This window comes from Rhinolophus hipposideros, assembly GCF_964194185.1.
Source record: "Rhinolophus hipposideros genome assembly, contig: HAP1_SCAFFOLD_77, whole genome shotgun sequence".
Lineage (NCBI taxonomy): Eukaryota > Metazoa > Chordata > Mammalia > Chiroptera > Rhinolophidae > Rhinolophus > Rhinolophus hipposideros.
Genome location: NW_027668847.1, coordinates 75323 through 92959, shown reverse-complemented (window position 1 = coordinate 92959; position 17637 = coordinate 75323). Strand labels below are relative to the sequence as shown.

Below are 17637 nucleotides of genomic sequence, written 5' to 3'. Positions count from 1 at the left end.
AAGGCGGTTTGGAATCTCTCCGCCCAGAACGGCCGTCGCCAAGCAACGGTGCACGGGGCAGAGGCCAGGGCTGCGCGTGCGCACAGAGCCCCGTGGCCAAGGTCAAGGGCACCCGGAGCCCACGTGCAAGGCCCAGGCGCCTCAAGCTTCAGAGGTGGCCTGTGGGCAGCGCTGAGTTCCATTCGGACCTCGGTGGGCGCTGGCCCAGGCTTCTGCTGGGTCGTCTGAGCAAAATGAAATAGGAAATTTCATTTCCTGAATTAAGAAAACAGGTATGTAACAGGCAGAGAACTTGGGGGAAGCAAAAACCATAAATGAGAGAAGAAAAAGTACCTTTATGTACCCTAAAACTGAAATGTATTAATTTCGATTTATAAAACACAAAAGCATTTAAAAGCTTGATTTCCCAGAGAAAACTCTTGTATTTTTTTTTTGGGTGAAAATTGCTTTAATCAAGATATTTCACTGAATTATAAAAATATGATACTTTGTGTTTTTGATTTTTGGAGCCTAACCCCTTTTGTAGGAGCTCTTGTTTCGCATAACACGGCAGTTTTAGGGCCCTGGCAGCCGTGCCGCACGGGGGCCACCTGTGCACCACACGTCACAGGGGTGTGGCCTGCCTCTGAGGCCTCCGTGGCGCGGTTCTCCCGTGGGGATCCCGCTGACAGCGACAGCACCTCCGAGGGTGCCCTTCGCGGGCCTGTTACCTCCAATGACCGCGGAGCCATGTCCGTCCGCTCTGACCCAGGGCTCGCCCCCATCTGTCGGTCCAGAACGACCTACAGTAGAAAAAGGCAGAACGACAGGGGGGTGGAAAGGCGGACTTTTGAAAATCCACAAACAGTTGAAAGCAGACAATCGCAGCCATAGAAATGAACGAGAGCCGAGGCACTGAGACTGGAAAGGGCAGAGAAGGGGAAGGCGGACCCACAGAGGACTTCGGGGAGCCTCGGGACGCAGAGCGGCTGGCAGGCCGCGGGCGGAGGGCCACGCACCTGCGCCACCTGCGGGCGGCCGGGTCGCGCGCGCGCCGGGGCTCCGGGCCCCGCCCCCGGGCACAGCGGGACGCGGCCACCTGTCCGCGGACGGCGACTGGGCCCGGGCGGCCGGGGAGCAGCGCCGCCTGCAGCGGGGTGGCGGGGCCGAAGCGCACGGCGGAGAGGCAGCCGGTGAAGCCCCCGCGCCGGCTCGCAGCGTGTCCGGGTCCGCGCCGGGGGGCTCTGCGGGCCAAGAAGAGGGCACACACGTGAGGCGGGGCCGCGGGGGGGCCGCGGGCAGGGACCTCTCTGCGAAGCCTGGGCGCGGCCTTCCTCGGGAGACGCGACAGGGCCCCCTGTGCCTCGGCCGAGGACCCGCGGGACGGCCTGCCCGCCGCCAACTGCACTTTCCCCAGCGGCCTTCACCGTGACAAACCAATGAAATCCCCCGCCACTTCCGTTTTCAAATGATCATTAGAGTGGGCAACCTAAATGAGCACACTAAACAGAAACAGTCTCAGAGATATAGAGGAAAAACCGAGGGTTGCCAGATGCTGGGGGGTGGGGGTGGGGGAGAAGCCGAGGGGACCAGAAAGTGCAAATCAGTAGCCACAACACTGCCACGGGGATACATAGGAAAGACACTTTGGGGAATGTAATCAACAATGCCGTGAAAACCCTGCAAGCGTCAGACGGGCACCCGTCCCATCAGACAGACCGCCCCACGGACGGTGTAGACGCCCGACCCCTGCAGTGTACACCCGAGGCTGAACAATACTGAATGTCAACCACAATTTAACACATATATAGCCACAGGATGTGGAGTACAGCATAGGGAATAGTCAGTGGTACTGTAACAGCTATGAACACTGCCACAGGGGTAGTACATTGGGGGCTTATCACTTTGTGAGGGAAACTCTTGTATTTTGAAACGTTTTATTTTCAACCTCAATATCTATCACCTTAGACCCAAAAATCTTCTTTAAAAATTGGAGTATACTTTGTACTTATCTGCTTTTTGAATAAGGCCTGTGAAACTAGAAATCTCTTTCTCTTTTCAGTATATATGTTAAGAAAGAAAGGAAATTTGCTGTTTTGCCTCAGGATTTCACCAATTTATTCAGTCTAGAATGGCTAGAAAAGATCCACATTTCCAATCCTTTCTTTAGTTGGTATTATATTCACTTGTCAATTTGTGACAACTGGACCAGTATTATTATAGCCGGTTTGATTTTCAAACACCTTTTTAAAAACCCACCTTAAATTTGTCACTTAAATCCTTCAGTTGTCTTTCCAAAGGTGAGTTTGCATTAAGTTAATCGATTCATAACTAACCACACTACTGACTGTTCATTTTTGGCAGTGTCAACACACTTGTCTGTACAATTATTTTGCCAATATTTGAGTATTTAATCATTTTTTGTCATTATAAAACTGAGTGGGAAATATAAAAATGAATTTACCAACACCCAGAAGCACAGATCATACAGACATAATACAATTATTAAACTTAGACATGATTAGGCATTCTGAGAAACATCCTTACGTTAAGTGAAACAAATTAAATATGTAAATCATTAGAAATAAATCATGGAAGATTATAGCTAAAAATCGAGGTAAAAATCGAAGTAATCGAGGTAAAACCAGTAATAGCTCTGACAACTTTCTTGGGATGAAACCCTTACATTATAACACGTTAAGGCTACTATTAGGTTTTTGTGCTTTTAAGTTGCATATACATTTGAACCTAAAATGCTATGAACTAATAATCACTTCTCCGTAATCACTACGTAAGTTTGGCAGCTAGTGGAAAAAGTATCTACTATTATTCTAATCTACCATTTCAGAGGAAAGAGTCCAATTTTAGCTGTTGCGTTTTTCTGAGTTTTCAGAAATGGATTCCAGCAGAGAAAGACTATTTCTGATGCTCTGGAGAGTATTTTGGCCTTTTTGTCACAAGCGCTGAGTGCAAGTTTTTCGCAGTGCTTCTATACATTATGCACCTCCTAAGTAGTGGACGTAGCTGTTTCCAAGTGCAGAAATTTTCGATCTTTGAAATTTAGCAAGTTACGATTCTACATGACACAATATTTTATTCTAGATGAAGAGTATTTTTCAGATTTTTATGTTATGCTTGCATAGAGTATTATTTTCATTATATTTCCAATATGCATTATTATGTAAAAGTTCAACTTACATTTTCTTTCAATCTGGGGCTTTGCTATGCATTCTTTTAGAGGTGTATTTTGATGAACTAAAGTTTTTAAAGTTTTGAAATCCCATTTTTCTTCTCTTTCTCCTCCTTCTCCATCTTCTGCTCCTCTTCCCCTTCGTTCTCCATTTTTGGTTAGAGCTCTCTGTGTCTTCTCTAAGAAAATGTTGCCTATTCCAAGATGACAAAAAAATTCATCCCTGTGTTGTTCTCAAAACAGACACCGTCTTTCCCTGAAAATAAGACCTAGCTGGACAATCAGTTGCAATGCATCTCTTGGAGCAAAAATTAATATAAGACCCGGTCTTATTTTACTGTAATACAAGACCGGGTCTTATATAATATAATGTGATATAATATAATACCCAGTCTTATATTATTTTTTGCTCTGAAACATGCGATCGAGCTGATTGTCCGGCTAGGTCTAATTTTGGGTGAAACACGGTAGTTTTGATTTTACATTTGATCCATAAACTTGTGTTTGTCAGGAAGTATGCAAAGAGATTCATTTATTTCCATAATAGTTTTCTGGTTTTTCCAGCATCATTAGTAAAAAGACTATCCTTTCCCTAATTAATTTGGATTAACTTGGTACCTCTGTCAAAGAATCAGTTGACAATTTATGTGTGGTTTTTTTCTAATCATTGATCTTATTATCTGTACTAAAGCCAATACCACACTGCCTTGATTATTAAAGCTGTACAGTAATTCTTGAAATTAGGTTGTGTGAGTTGTCCAACATTTTTCTTCTTTTCCAAATTGTTTTTGCTATTCTAGTTTCTTTAGATTTAAATATTCATTTTAGAATCACCTGTCAATTTATCCAAAAAAAAAAAAAAAAGAGAGAGACAGAGAGAGAGAATGCCTTCTGGGATCATGACTAGTTTATGGTGAATCTACAGATCAAGTTGGAAAATAGCCATTTTAGCAATATGGATTCTTCCATCTGTGAAAATAGTCTATGTGTGTATTGACTTATGTCCTTAATTTGTCTCAAGAACATCTTATAGATGTAGGCATATTTACTTCCAAGTATTGTTTATTTTTATGGCATTTTGAATAATACTAATTTTAAGTTCCTTTCCCATGTTATTCTAGTACATAAAAATACAATTGATTTTGTAAACTTACCTTATATAGTGTAACTTGACTATGTTCATTTATTCTTGCAGATTTTAGTAGTATATCTATACAACTATGGGAAGGGCACATAAAAGCCATTTTATTTCTTCTGATATAATCTTTATTTCTTACTTGTCTTATTATATTGGTTTAAAACATCCAGAAAAACGTGGGAAAACATACTAAGTGCAGGATCACTGCCTTGTTCCCATCTCTATGGGAAACATCAAGTATAATAATTACCTGGAGGTATTTCATAGCGGTTTCTATCAGGTTGCGAAAGATTCTCTCTACTCTGAGTAAGCTGAGATGCTTTATCACGAATAGATACTGAATTTTATCATACAATTTCCATCCATCTTTTAAGATTATCATGTCATTTCTTACTTTAATCTAATTCTCTTTATGTTGAATGACTTCTTAATATGACACCAACATGGGAATCCAGACTGGTGCAGCCGCTATGGAAGGCAGTGTGGAGGTTCCTCAAAAAATTACAAATAGAATTACCATATGACACAGCAATCCCTCTCCTGGGTATGTACCCAAAGAATTTGAAATCATTTATACATAAAGACACGTGTGCTCCAATGTTCATTGCAGCTTAGTTTACGGTGGCCAAGACATGGAAACAACCAAAATGTCCTTCGATAGATGAATGGATAAAGAAGTTGTGGTATATATACACAATGGAATACTATTCGGCGTTAAGGAAAAATGATATAGGAACATTTGTGACAACATGGATGGATCTTGAGTGTATAATGCTAAGCAAAATACGTCATACAGAAAAAGCAGAGAACCCTATTATTTCACTGATATGTGGTATATAAACCAAAAACAACAAAAGAACAAGACAAACAAATGAGAAACAAAAATTCATAGACACAGACAATAGTTTAGTGGTTACCAGAGGGTAAGGGGTGTGGGGGGAGGGAGATGAGGGTAAGGGGGATCAAATATATGGTGATGGAAGGAGAACTGACTCTGGGTGGTGAACACACAATGGGATTTATAGATGATGTAATACAGAATTGTACACCTGAAATTATGTAATTTCATTAACAATTTTCACCCCAATAAATAAATTTAAAAAAAATATGACACCAACATTGCATTCCTAGGATGACTCACATTTGATCATGTCATATGATGATTTTCAATATTGCTCTGTTTTGTGACTACTTTGTCAATATTTGTTCCTGTGATGATGAGAGATATGGGTCTGTACTTCCATTTACTTGTACCATCTTTCTCAAGTTTTGATATCAGGGTTATGTTGCCTTCAGGAAATGAGCTGGTCAATAATCCTCCTCTTCTATTTTTTGAAATTTATGATGTATAATTAAAATCATTTCTTTATTTTTCCCTTAAATATTTGCAGAATTCACCAGTGAAATCATTGGGGCCTTCAGTTTTTCTGGGAAGGCTTTGCATTTCAAATTCATTTCCTTTAACAAATGTAAGACCATTCAGATGTCGTGTTTCTTACTGGGTCAGTTTAGGTATGTCTTATCTTAAAGGAATTTACCCATATTCATAAGTGGCCATTAATTATTTTCTTAGCATCATTTTAAAGCTCCCAGTGATGTCTCCTGTGCAATTCTTGATATTGACCATGAGTATTACATCCTTTTATGTCTTGATCAAGGGATTACTGATGATATCATATTTTTCCAAGAACCAAATTTTGGCTTTCTGAATTTTCTTTATGATTTCTCCATTCACTAATTCATTGATTTCTTTTCTTTATTGTTTCTTGTTTTCTACTTTTACTTTAATTTTCTTTCTATTTTCAAGCTTTTTAATGTGGTAGTTCAAGCCATGGATTTAAACATTTATTCTTTTCTCTGAAAGCCTTTAATGTTACACATTTTGTTTTAAATGCAGTTTTAACTATACCGAGAAATTTTCATACGATGTGTGTTCATTACCATTCATTTCAAAATAAGTTCCTATTTCCCTTGTGATTTCTTCTTTGACTAGGGATCAAACAATGTCTTTATTTCCTCTTTCTTTTTAAAGAATTCTTTTTTTTTTATTCATTAGTTTCAGGTGTACAAGACAAGGTAATACTTAGACGTTCATCATTTATATCCCTCACACTGTGAACCCCCCTTCCCCCATCTATCCCTCCGACCTCACACTGAACCATCACATTATATATATAAAATTATAGTTGGCATTCATTAATGTTTAGCTTCTGGTGTACAATGCCATGATCAGGTATCCACAGAATCCCTGGGGTGGTCTCCCAAATAGGACGCATGTCCATCGGATACCCAACAAAATCTTTACAACATTATTGAATACTAAAGAATTCTTTAACTGGGCATAGAATTCTATGTTGGCATGGTTATTTTCTTTCAGTACTTTGAAAATGTCATTCCATTGTCTTCTTGATGTAATGATTGGATTAGAAGTCAGCCTTCCCTGTTACATAGTTCTTCTCAATAAAATCTGCCTTTTTTATTTCTCTCGCTACTTTTTGAGATATTTTTTCTTCATCATTGGTTTTCAGGAATTTGACGATGATGTGGTTGTGTATGATGTGTTTTCTATTCAGGCCTCTAAGGTTCTCTTTGAGCTGTTGAACCTGTTTGATACTTTCCATCATACTTGAAAATATTTTAACCTTTATTTCTTCAAATATTTCTCCTCCCTTTCTGGTGCTCCAACTTGTTATTTTTAGTCGGTTTATAAAATGGCAATATTCTTCAAGTTTGCATTTTATCATTAATGAATTTGAATGTGTTGATGCCTTTAATCGACACTTCTCTGTAGCCCATATTTTATTGAAAAAAAATGTTGTTTCTACCTATGGTGAGATTCCTGGAAAGCTCAAGGAAATTCTACTATGTGGAGCTTATGATTTATGCTTTTATATGTGAAAATGTTTAAATATTTTAGTCCAAATATTTTCGTCAGCATTGTCTTCATTATTTCATTGACACTGCCATTCTTAGGTAAATATTTTATGCCATAAAACTCAGCAAATAAGTTGTTTCCATTTCTGATTATCTTGAATGTTTTGCCAAACCAAATGGAGATGTTGCAAAATAACAGGCCTTTTCTATTTCATTCCATTCAATACAAATGCAAATTCATCCCCAGGAAGCTCATCAAAAAATTCTTCTCAAAAGGGAGGAAATTACAAAACACAGTTATAACATTTCAAACTTAAACCAGATACACCGAGCTGTCTGTGTTTAATTCACATCCTTCCTCGCTTTGGTAGTGACAAATTCAATAGCTTCCTATTTACACACTCTGTTTTTAATAATTCCAATTTGCTAAAGGCTTCAAAACTTTCAGTTTCCAAGGTGTTCCCTTCATTGAATGCTTTGATTAAAGATTCACAAATGGTTTTGAAGAGATTGCAGCAAAAATGAATAGAAGACGCACTCACAAACTACTTCAATACTACTGTAAAGCACTAGATTGGTTTTCAAAGTAGTTCTTCAAAGAACTGCTTGTAAAATCTGGCTCATGCCAGACAGCCAAGAGGAAAAGTTCATACAGTCACGCTTTTCAATCAACCTCAGCTTAAGCACCAAATATTTGTTTTTTATTTGTTCATCAAGTTCCTTCTTCATGTATTCCGCAGATAAATCTTTGGTTCTCCATTCGTGTTGACAAATGATGCCTATTTTGGATGGTATAGGTCATTAATAAATTTCCTATGCAATAGGTAACTCTGTTGCCTTCAGCCAGAACTAGTATTCTACTGTTGTCCTGGTATACAACTCTAATTTAACTTTGTCCTAGATGTCTTCTTTGAAATGCATTATGATGTTTAATAGGTGAATTATAAGAAGCTTTGACTGGTTTGATATACCTCTGTTTTTTACTTTCAGATTCTGCCAAGTTCTGGTCTACTCATGTGGATGACACAGGTGCACTGAACAGAATTCTCACTTGAATATGTGGTTAACTCTAAAAATCACCAGCTGATAAAGCACCTCCATTCCAGGTCCTTTACAGATGCTAGGTTACTAGCAATTCCCTTTCATCGGCAGTGGGCAGAACACTCACTAAATAAAATGAAGTGTGCTCACATACGAGTGGTTAGAGATACCTATCTCTTCATTGGACTCTTTATTGGTAAAGCCATGCCAGCCACTTTAATAAATAAGCCCCCAAGATTTTAGTGGCTTATTACAATGGAAGTGTATTTCTCCTTCATGTAACAGTCACTGAAGATGTGACTGGTCACTGAGCAGTTATCTTGCCCCTGGTGATTCAGAGACCCAAGTTCCTGGTAACTTACGTCACCATATTTCAAATAGGCTCCTCTGTTGCCTATGTCTAGATGGTGAACCGGACAGAGAACTTCTTAAAAGTCTTGGCCTGTGGTGACACATACCACTTCTTTGCATATTTTGTAATTGTTTCCTGGTCACATTCGAGTCAAAAGGACTAGAAAATCCGTCCTTAATGTGGCTGTCATGTTTCCATTTCAGTTTTACATTATGGAAAAGTAACACAAGTTTTGAATGACAGCAAGCACTCAATGTCATTGATTCTTACTTTCATGTATTTCAGTAAAATGAATCCCCCCGATGGATCAATACTTAAATGCAAAAAAGTAGGTAATTATAATAACAGAAAAAAAGAAAAGTCTGTCAATTATGACACAAAATCCAGAGCTCATAGAAGAAAAGAATTAGTTAATTCAACTGAAAACACAGCCTTGACAAGGAGCGATATGGGTGAGGCAGGGTGGAGGCTCATGACTCAAAAGACAGCAAAACATAATCATTTCAATATATAAATGGTTCCTATACATCCAGAAGAAAATCCCCACAATCCAAAAGGAAAACTGGCAAAAGATAATAGAAGATAGTTCACCCAAAGAGGAAATATGATGATTCTAAGCAATAAATTAAAAATAAAACCAAAATAATATGCCAATGGAACAAATCAAACACTTGACTGACTGACATTCTGAGATAGGCTATAGCAAAACAAAACCTTATACACTGTTTATGAAGGTGTCAATTGATACAACTTCTACAGATCTTAATCAATAGTTGTAGAAATTTAAAAAAGGGATACCCTTTGCCCTAGTAAACCTCTTCTAAAATTATCTCATACACACAGCTCTTATTCTCTAAATAAGAGACATTCATTCATTCGACACTGCTTGTATCAGTAAAAGACTCTAAACCACTCACAGGTCTATCAATAAGGTTATGACTCATTAATTTATGTTTCACCCATACACTGGAAAAATTATGGAGCAATTTAAAAGAAGAAGATAAATTTATATGCACTTACATGTTATGGTGAGCTCTTTGTACATCTTCGGTCAAAAATGTAATTTGCATATGCAAATAATTCAATAATATTTATGAAAATATATATTTACATATATTTTGATATTCCTATAAATGCATAGAGTTTGTGAGGACAAACATCCACTTTCTGCCACGTTCTTCAAAGAGAGGAATGCTATAGAAAGATGGTTTAGGGATAGATTTTGGATTTTTTATTTTCAACTTTCATTGTATATAATTATTTCTAACATATGTGTATATATTACATGTGTAGTTAGGAAAAATAATTCTAGTTAGAAAAAATAAATTAGGTGAAACCAGGTTCATTAAAGCCTTCACTGAGAAATATGCCACCGGATGAGTCCCATGAAGGAAAAAATATGTCAATCACAACACATGTAATATCTGTGTGATTTGTATGTGTTTGCCTGTGAACAAGCTAAAGTCTTCCAATAACGTGGATCATGTAAGACAGGCACACATATTATTTGCCTTTAAAATGTTCCTTGTATTAACTGGACTCCTGAGAGGACAGGCCACAGACACATATGGGGGTGGTCAGGCTACAGGACAAATAACGTGCTGCCCAACAGAGCTCCAGCATCTGCATGCAAGTAATCAGAGCTCAAACTGACTTTTTTGGAAATTCTCCCGGAAACTGTTGGGGTAGGGTGGAGATGGGCAATATAACCAGCAGCTACTTTTGGTGATCTTGAGAAGATACCCACCAAGAAGGGCTCCTGATGGCTAACTGAGCTCAATTATGATAACAGAGCCTAGCGGCCATTTCTAAACAAGGGCCTCTCAGGCAAACTGCCCTTCAGGGAGAAGCCTGCTCTAAGCTGCGTGCCTCCCATACTGAACAGAACATTCTGCCTGCACTGTGTTCCTACCATTGGAGCTAACCTGTACAAAGGAGATCCTGGAATTGTATTTCAACCAAAAGGATTGAGCTGTTTCTTCTTTCAATAAGAGCTGGAACTGCACAGCTATAACCCCATTAGCATTTACACCGACCAAACAGAGTGGCTCCACTCTGACCAATTAAGACTGTGATTTTTGGACCAATCAAATTGAGATTTGACATTCTCATGGGCATGAAGACCAATCAGGGACCTGAGGTGGGGACTTCTCTCTGTATAAATCACCCCCTCCAACCCCATTCGAGACCACACTCTCCCTTGTTATTGAAGCCTGAGTTGACCTAGTTGGAGTTGAAATACCGAAGACATCTCACCAAAGCAGGGCAGACCAGAGCTGAGTGGAGGAGAGCAGGTGGAGTGGGCCAGACCAGACTGTAGCAGAGCAGAACTATCAAGCCAGAGAGGGGCCTTGCCCCAGGGCCATCTCAAAGCCATGCAGACGCACAGCCATGCTGTCTCTTAATTGAACTGTAGCACTATTGAGCTTCACCATAGCTTTGCTGTATCACACTTGAGCAGTTTACATTGAATAAACTTCCCTCTTTCACCACACCACAAATTGTAAATCCTCTTGACATTGAATTAGCACCAATGACAATCAGTTGACACTTTGTTGTTTGAGAACATTGCCTCTCTTTCCAGGACATGATCCTCAGTCCCTCTAAGGTTGTGTAAGAGGCAGATCCCAAGCCCAGTCTGATCCTAGCTTGAAGGGAGCCTAAAACCAGAAGCAAGGCTAGAACCAGAAGCAAGGCTGGAACCAGAAATGGAGTCAGGGCAGGGAGCTCTTTGACAACCCCAGAGGGTTTCTTAGCAGTCGTCAGTCAGAACAGGGGTCAGAGACACTGGGGTCCTCAAAGGAAAGATGGGAGATCTAGAAAAAAGATTAGTATGGGAGCAGGGGCCAGATCCAAGCCACACAACTGGCCCTAAGTCACAGGTTTTGTAAGCCTGAGATCCAGGGCCCTAAACTAAGATGAGACCAGCATTGGGGCAGGGCCCAGAGATATTCTGGTTGTCAGAGCACAAGCTGAGCCCAAGCCAAGCAAGGAGCCAACTCCATTCCTTGTGAATACTGGTTTCTGGCCTAGTTTTAAGGAGGAGAAACATGGCCCCAGTAGGTATAGGGACGTGGCCACTGTGGGTACCACTAATAAATTGCCTCATAAATTCCTTATTCTGGAGAGGAAACAACATCTCTTGGAAAACAAACCAAAAAAGCATGAGGGTAGGCAGAATGAAAACACTCTGTTGTGTAATTAGTAGAATAAATTTTTTTTTTTTTTTTTGGCCAGGCCTCACAACCATAGATTCTTCTCCTTTCCATCTTGTCAAGTTGGTTCCTGGGTGGGAATATGCCCAATGAGAAAAGGATAGGGAGCAGGAAAATTCTTAAGTCACACATGCGGCCATGATGGTCTAATACATGCCTTCTCTGGGCTTGAATATAAAACTCATCCTCATGTGAGTGCTTTTGAAAGTTCTTTGGACATCTCTCACTGTTACTTCTCTGTTATCCTGAGAATTTCAACTCTTTTCTGGACAGCACCTCCTCGACCATCCCTAAGATATCCCCGTCCTGTTTGTCTCACACACACTCATATGTGATGGTTATTCTTTGCCTACATGCATTCACCTCAGACAGACCCTAATGCAAATACATCCTAGGGTTCCGTACTTATTGTTTTGCAGAGATGCATTTGAACAACAGTGAGAGGTTTTTAAAAGGTTATGCTCCAAAAGGAATTTCATTCTATGGCATGTAATGGTATATTGAGCTTCTAAACTATTTCAAAATTGTCTGACATTTTGGAAATGACAAAGCTTATACTAAATAGGTCAATTGACGATAAAATCTGGAAAAATCTGTGCCTCTCAAACATACAGTAAACTACTCCTTGCTCATGATCCTTTTCAAAGGAGATGTGAATTCCTCACCAAGCATATAGATGGTTTTCTAAGTGTAATAATTCTAATTGAGGCCTTCCATACTATGTGAATTGAAAATTCAAGAAATTGGCTATTTTGCTGCCAGTGATGTCCAAATCAGCTTGAGCACTGGAATTATATCAGTAAATTTTTAGACACAAGAATCTGCAGCTTCACTACAAACCTATTAAATCAGAATCTAGACCGCTGGGTTCCAGGGAATCTAAGGTTTTTACACTCTTCTCGTTCATTCCGATAAACTGCTTAAATGATTGCCTTCTTGGTAACTGGAATATCTTCAAGTCTATTCACTGAACTCCTATGGTGTTCCACCTTCAAATCTTTTCTCTCATTGTCTACTGAACATTAAAATATAGGTCATGTAGAGAAAGTCAACACCTCAACTAGTCAAGTCATGTCACGATACCCAATAATATACTTTAGTCTCTCCATTCTCTGAAAAAATTACATCACAAAATACAGAAATTTGAAAGATAGAATGAGAGTTAACGTCATATACAACTGTTGTCTTCATTAATCTTTCAGATTTCAAAATTTACCTTAGGTACTTTTATCTTAAACTTTTATAAACTGATACTCTAATTTAAGAAAGTCTTCATCATAATCAAGATTTATCGTAACAAAGCAATTTACTTTGGTTGTGGAATTTGTTGGTTTGGGGCCCTGGATTGAACTCACAACACACTGCAAAATATATCTGGGTTGACATAAGTGCACAAAAGAGAAGAGGCTAATCGTAGAGCCTGTTTCACCACAGAAACTTTAAAAAAATACATAAAATTGTCAAAATCAAGTCTGACAGAACTCTAGAAAACAAGCCAGTCTTTATATCAACAAAGTGAACACTAAATCTGGGAGAGAAAAAAACAACTTAAAAATGATAGAATGTTTTGTGGCATTTTAATTAGCCTTTGTTCCAACCCACTGCCTGGTAAGGACAGTGCTGGTGGTGGTCTTCAAGAAGGGGGCCTGTATTCCTGATATGGGACCCTTGGCTGTGTTTCAGAGGGCGCAGAACAGAGCTTGTTAACAAAGAGGTATTTGTATGTTCAAACCTGTCTGAAAGCTAGAAGACACACAAAGCATTGCCCCCTTTTGACTACTTCAGAACTCACTCCTGGTGAAAAGAGGCAGGCAGTCTGCAAAAGCAATTTAGGGCAAACTGTCAACCCACAGCCAGTAAGGACAAAACATTATAGATTGAGGCACACAATAGACCAGTGAAAGCCATGGGTGAAGAGCTAGAGAGGGAGTTTCTTTGTAAAATTGAGGTATTCAAAGGCACTCCTGTATGCTGGAAATTTAGACACACACATCCTCAAGGCAGGTTGCCTGCTCAGGAAAGACACAAGAAAACTCTAAGCTTTCACCATTGGCTGATCTCTGGGCTCAGTGTAGCAGGAAGGAAAGGGTAAGAAGCAGTTGTGAATGGCCTGGCTAAGCACTGAAGGAGTGCCCCAGCCTAGGTTGAATTTGCAAAGCCAGGAAAAGATTAGGATTTAAAAAATTTCTTTTTTTTTTTTGGCTGTGGGGCAAATGGGTGTCTGTCATGGACAGGACTCATTATTTCACCATTCCCACCTTCACCTCCATCCACTCATTCATACTCATTGGTGTCATTTCCACTTCATCACTTGCAAGGAAACACATTCTGGAAGCATAGTGGGAAAGGGCAGCAAGCAATTTCCTGAGATTCATGTCCGAGGAATATTAATTTAAATGAAAAGGCAGGGATGTGATCCCACTTCTAAGGAGCAGACAACATAGTGCCCAGGCTGAGAGCGCTGACGTTTTAAATCCTGGTTTCACCTCCCATTAGCTGAAAAACACGAACTAGTTGCTTAAACTTTCTAATACTTATTTCCCTGTCAACTGTGGATTTTATCAATACCTACCTCAATGGTTGTTATGGAAATTAAATGAAACAATAGCAGTAAAGCTCTTCTCACAGTGTGTGGCATGGTGAGCACTCAGTAAATGGTAGCTAGTATCAGTGAGCTCCTATGTGCTTTTTCTATTGTTTGAACTTCTTCAGATTCAGGACACATTCCACCTTCCATTGAATGGCTGCAAACATGTAGAAACAGATAGAATTTCCCCCCTAAAAATATTTTTAAATTTCTCTCTCTCTCTCTCTCTTTCTCTCTCTCTCTCTCTCTCTCCTTCTCTCTCTCTCTCTCTTCTTCTTCTTCTCTCTCTCTCTCTCTCTCTCTCTCTCTCTCTCTCTCTCTCTGTTCTTTTTATTTTTATTTTTTGCTTCTAATGTTCAAGAAAATTTAGGTCAAAATACTAGCTGAAAAATAGCTAGAGGTACAGAGACTTAAGAGATCACAAATAATAAAGAATACAGACATGTAAAATAGTTGATAAAGTTCCTTAAACAAGCAGCTACAACCTACAAGTAACAGAAACCCTAGAGGGAGAAAACCTTGATTGAAAAGACAACATGATAATATTCAGGATGTCTAGTTTTCAATGAAAAATTACAAAGCATGGAAAAAAATTTGGCCCATTCATACAAAAATTAAAGTTAACTGTCATTGTCTCTGAGGAAGCACACTGATTGGAATTACTAGACAAAGACTTTTAATCATGTATCTCAAATATGTTGAACTAGTTAAAGGAAGTCATAAGAATAATGTGTGAACAAATAGAAAATATCAATAAAGAGAGAGAAAATATTAAAAAGAGCCAAATACAAATCCTAGTGATGAGAAGTATAGTAATTAAAATGAAAAGCTCACTACAGGATTTCAATAGCAGAATTGTATAAACAGAATAAAGAATCTGCAACCTGGAAAATAGACCTAATGAAATTATTCAATTGGAAGAGTAAAAAGGCAAAAGGATGAAGAAAATGAACAGAGCCCAAGAGTTCAACCAAACCAACATACAGTGGGAATCCCAGAAGAAGAGAAGACAGAAAATATAAAATAAAATAAAATAAATTTTTTTAAAACCATAAAGAGTTCTTCTCGTAAGCAGCCTGAGGAGACCTCTGAAAATGGTTCGCTGTTCGCTTGACTCAGAGAACCCCACAAAATCATGTAAATCAAGAGGTTCGAATCTACCTGTTCATTTTAAGAACACTCGTGAAACTGCCCAGGTCATCAAGAGTATGCATATCTGAAAAGCCACCAAGTATCTAAAGGATGTCACATTACAAAAGCAATGTGTGCTGTACCGTTGTTATAACGGTGGAGTTAGGAGGTGTGCCCGGGCCAAACAATAGGGTTGGACAAACAGTCCAACCCAAAAAGAGAGCAGAATTTTTACTGCACATGCTGAAAAATGCAGAGTAATGCTGAACTTAAGGGTTTAGATATCGACTCTCTGGTCATTACACATCCAGGTGAACAGGGCTCCCGAGATGCAGCCCAGAACTTCCAGAGTTCATGGGTGTAGAAACCCGTACAGGAGCTCTCCCTGCAACAGAGAGATGATCCTAACTGAGAAAGAGCAGATTGTTATTGTTCCTACACCAGAAGAGGAGGTTGCACAGAAGGAAATGATCTCTGAGAAGAAAGTGAAGAAACTAAAACTTATGGCCCGGGAATAAATTCAGCCTCACACAAATGCTAATAAAAGTAAAGGCAGAAAAAAATAGCATAAAGAATATTGAAAGAAACAACAGCTGAAAACTTTCCAAATTTGATAAAAGATGCAGGTCTACATATTCAAGAAGCTTAATGAACTCCAAAAATTATCAATCAAAGAGGTTCCTACCCAGACACCTCACCAAACTCTTCAAAGCCAAAGGCAAGCAATCTGGAGAGCAGCAAACAAACAGAGCAACAAAAAACGAAGTCAGTACAAAGGATCTGCAATGAGATGCACAGCATATTGCTCATCAGACACAATGGAGGCCGGAAAGCAGGGCCGTGACATTTTGAAATTGCTGGACTGCGTTCTGATTTAAGATGGCCACATAGGAAGATCCTGAACTCGTCACCCCCCACATGCACACCAAATCTCCAGCTGTATATGGAATAATTTACTCTGAGAAAAAAAAGAAAAACTAACAACTGGTAGAGCGACCCCTGCTCATTGGGTAAACAACAGGGAAAACGCATCCAAGCGGTTAGGAAGGGCTGAGACAAAGTCTCGCCATGAACCCCACCCCCAGCACACTGTGCTCCATAGCTAATGTGGTGAGAGGCTGCCATATTGGACAGGGCAGACAGAGGACGTTTCGATCATCATAAACAGTTCTATCACACATCACTGCTGTGGAAGTTTCTAGTCCTACCTTTCCAGAATCGTTTCTGGTTTCTGAAAGGAATGTTTTGCTTATCTCCACGGTTTTTCTTTCACACCTGCACTGATATCACTGAGGTGACCCTTGCCTCATCAGCATGGCTGATATATACCAGTCCTCATTCAGAGGAATTAATTTCTTGCCCTGCTCTAGGTAAAAGTGTATGAACTTTGTTGTTATAGAGCTTTGTATTCATAGTCTGCGACCACCATTTTCTAACTGTGTGGCCTTGGGCAAATCATTAAATCATACATTACTTTCCCCTTCTATAAACTGTGAAAAATTCATACGTCACAGAGTTATGAGAATTAAATGAAATAACAGAAATTAAGGGCCTAATTCAGTACCTGCTACATGTATGTGCTCAATAAATGTGATTTCCTTCCATCACATTCCTTGTCTCCAGGTGTGACCAAGTTAGATAGAACCTGGCCTTCCAGGGGAAGGATTTACTGGTATCTCTGGGAGTTCTGAAGTTTAGAGGCAGAGTAGAACAGCTAATCACTCGGAGAAATCTAATATATGATTAAGACATGGGTTTCCTTGCTTGGACATCATAGGCCAAGATTCAAGATTGCCAAACAAATTATATAGGTGCTTTGGTGGTAAAATTGTTTAGGAAAACAGGTAAAGCCTCATTTGAGGGTAGCAGACTAGAAAATGTCCAAGGAAAATATGGTAAATGCCTCCTGAACCAGAATATTGGAAAAGCAAAATGAGCCAGGTGTGACATGTGTAGTCATCCTGAAATGACTCTCATGGGATAAACAGTAATTCTCTTTTTCTAGACCCAGAAGACCATTAGACAGGCTAAGGGATTTTTCAGTGATTCCTATGCCACAATTTTTCTTTCACCTGTAAATGAAATTGACGAAAGTGATTGACAGTCACTCTTATTCCTGAAATACTTGCT

General features: G+C 39.4%; 1 pseudogene across 1 annotated transcript; it reads left to right on the top strand.

Annotated features, from left to right (window-relative positions):
* The first annotated feature begins 15470 nt into the window (after positions 1-15470).
* LOC308495749 (large ribosomal subunit protein uL22-like) lies at positions 15471-16025 on the top strand (annotated as a pseudogene). Its single transcript has one exon. The product of its transcript is annotated as a large ribosomal subunit protein uL22-like (transcript).
* Positions 16026-17637: the final 1612 nt, after the last annotated feature.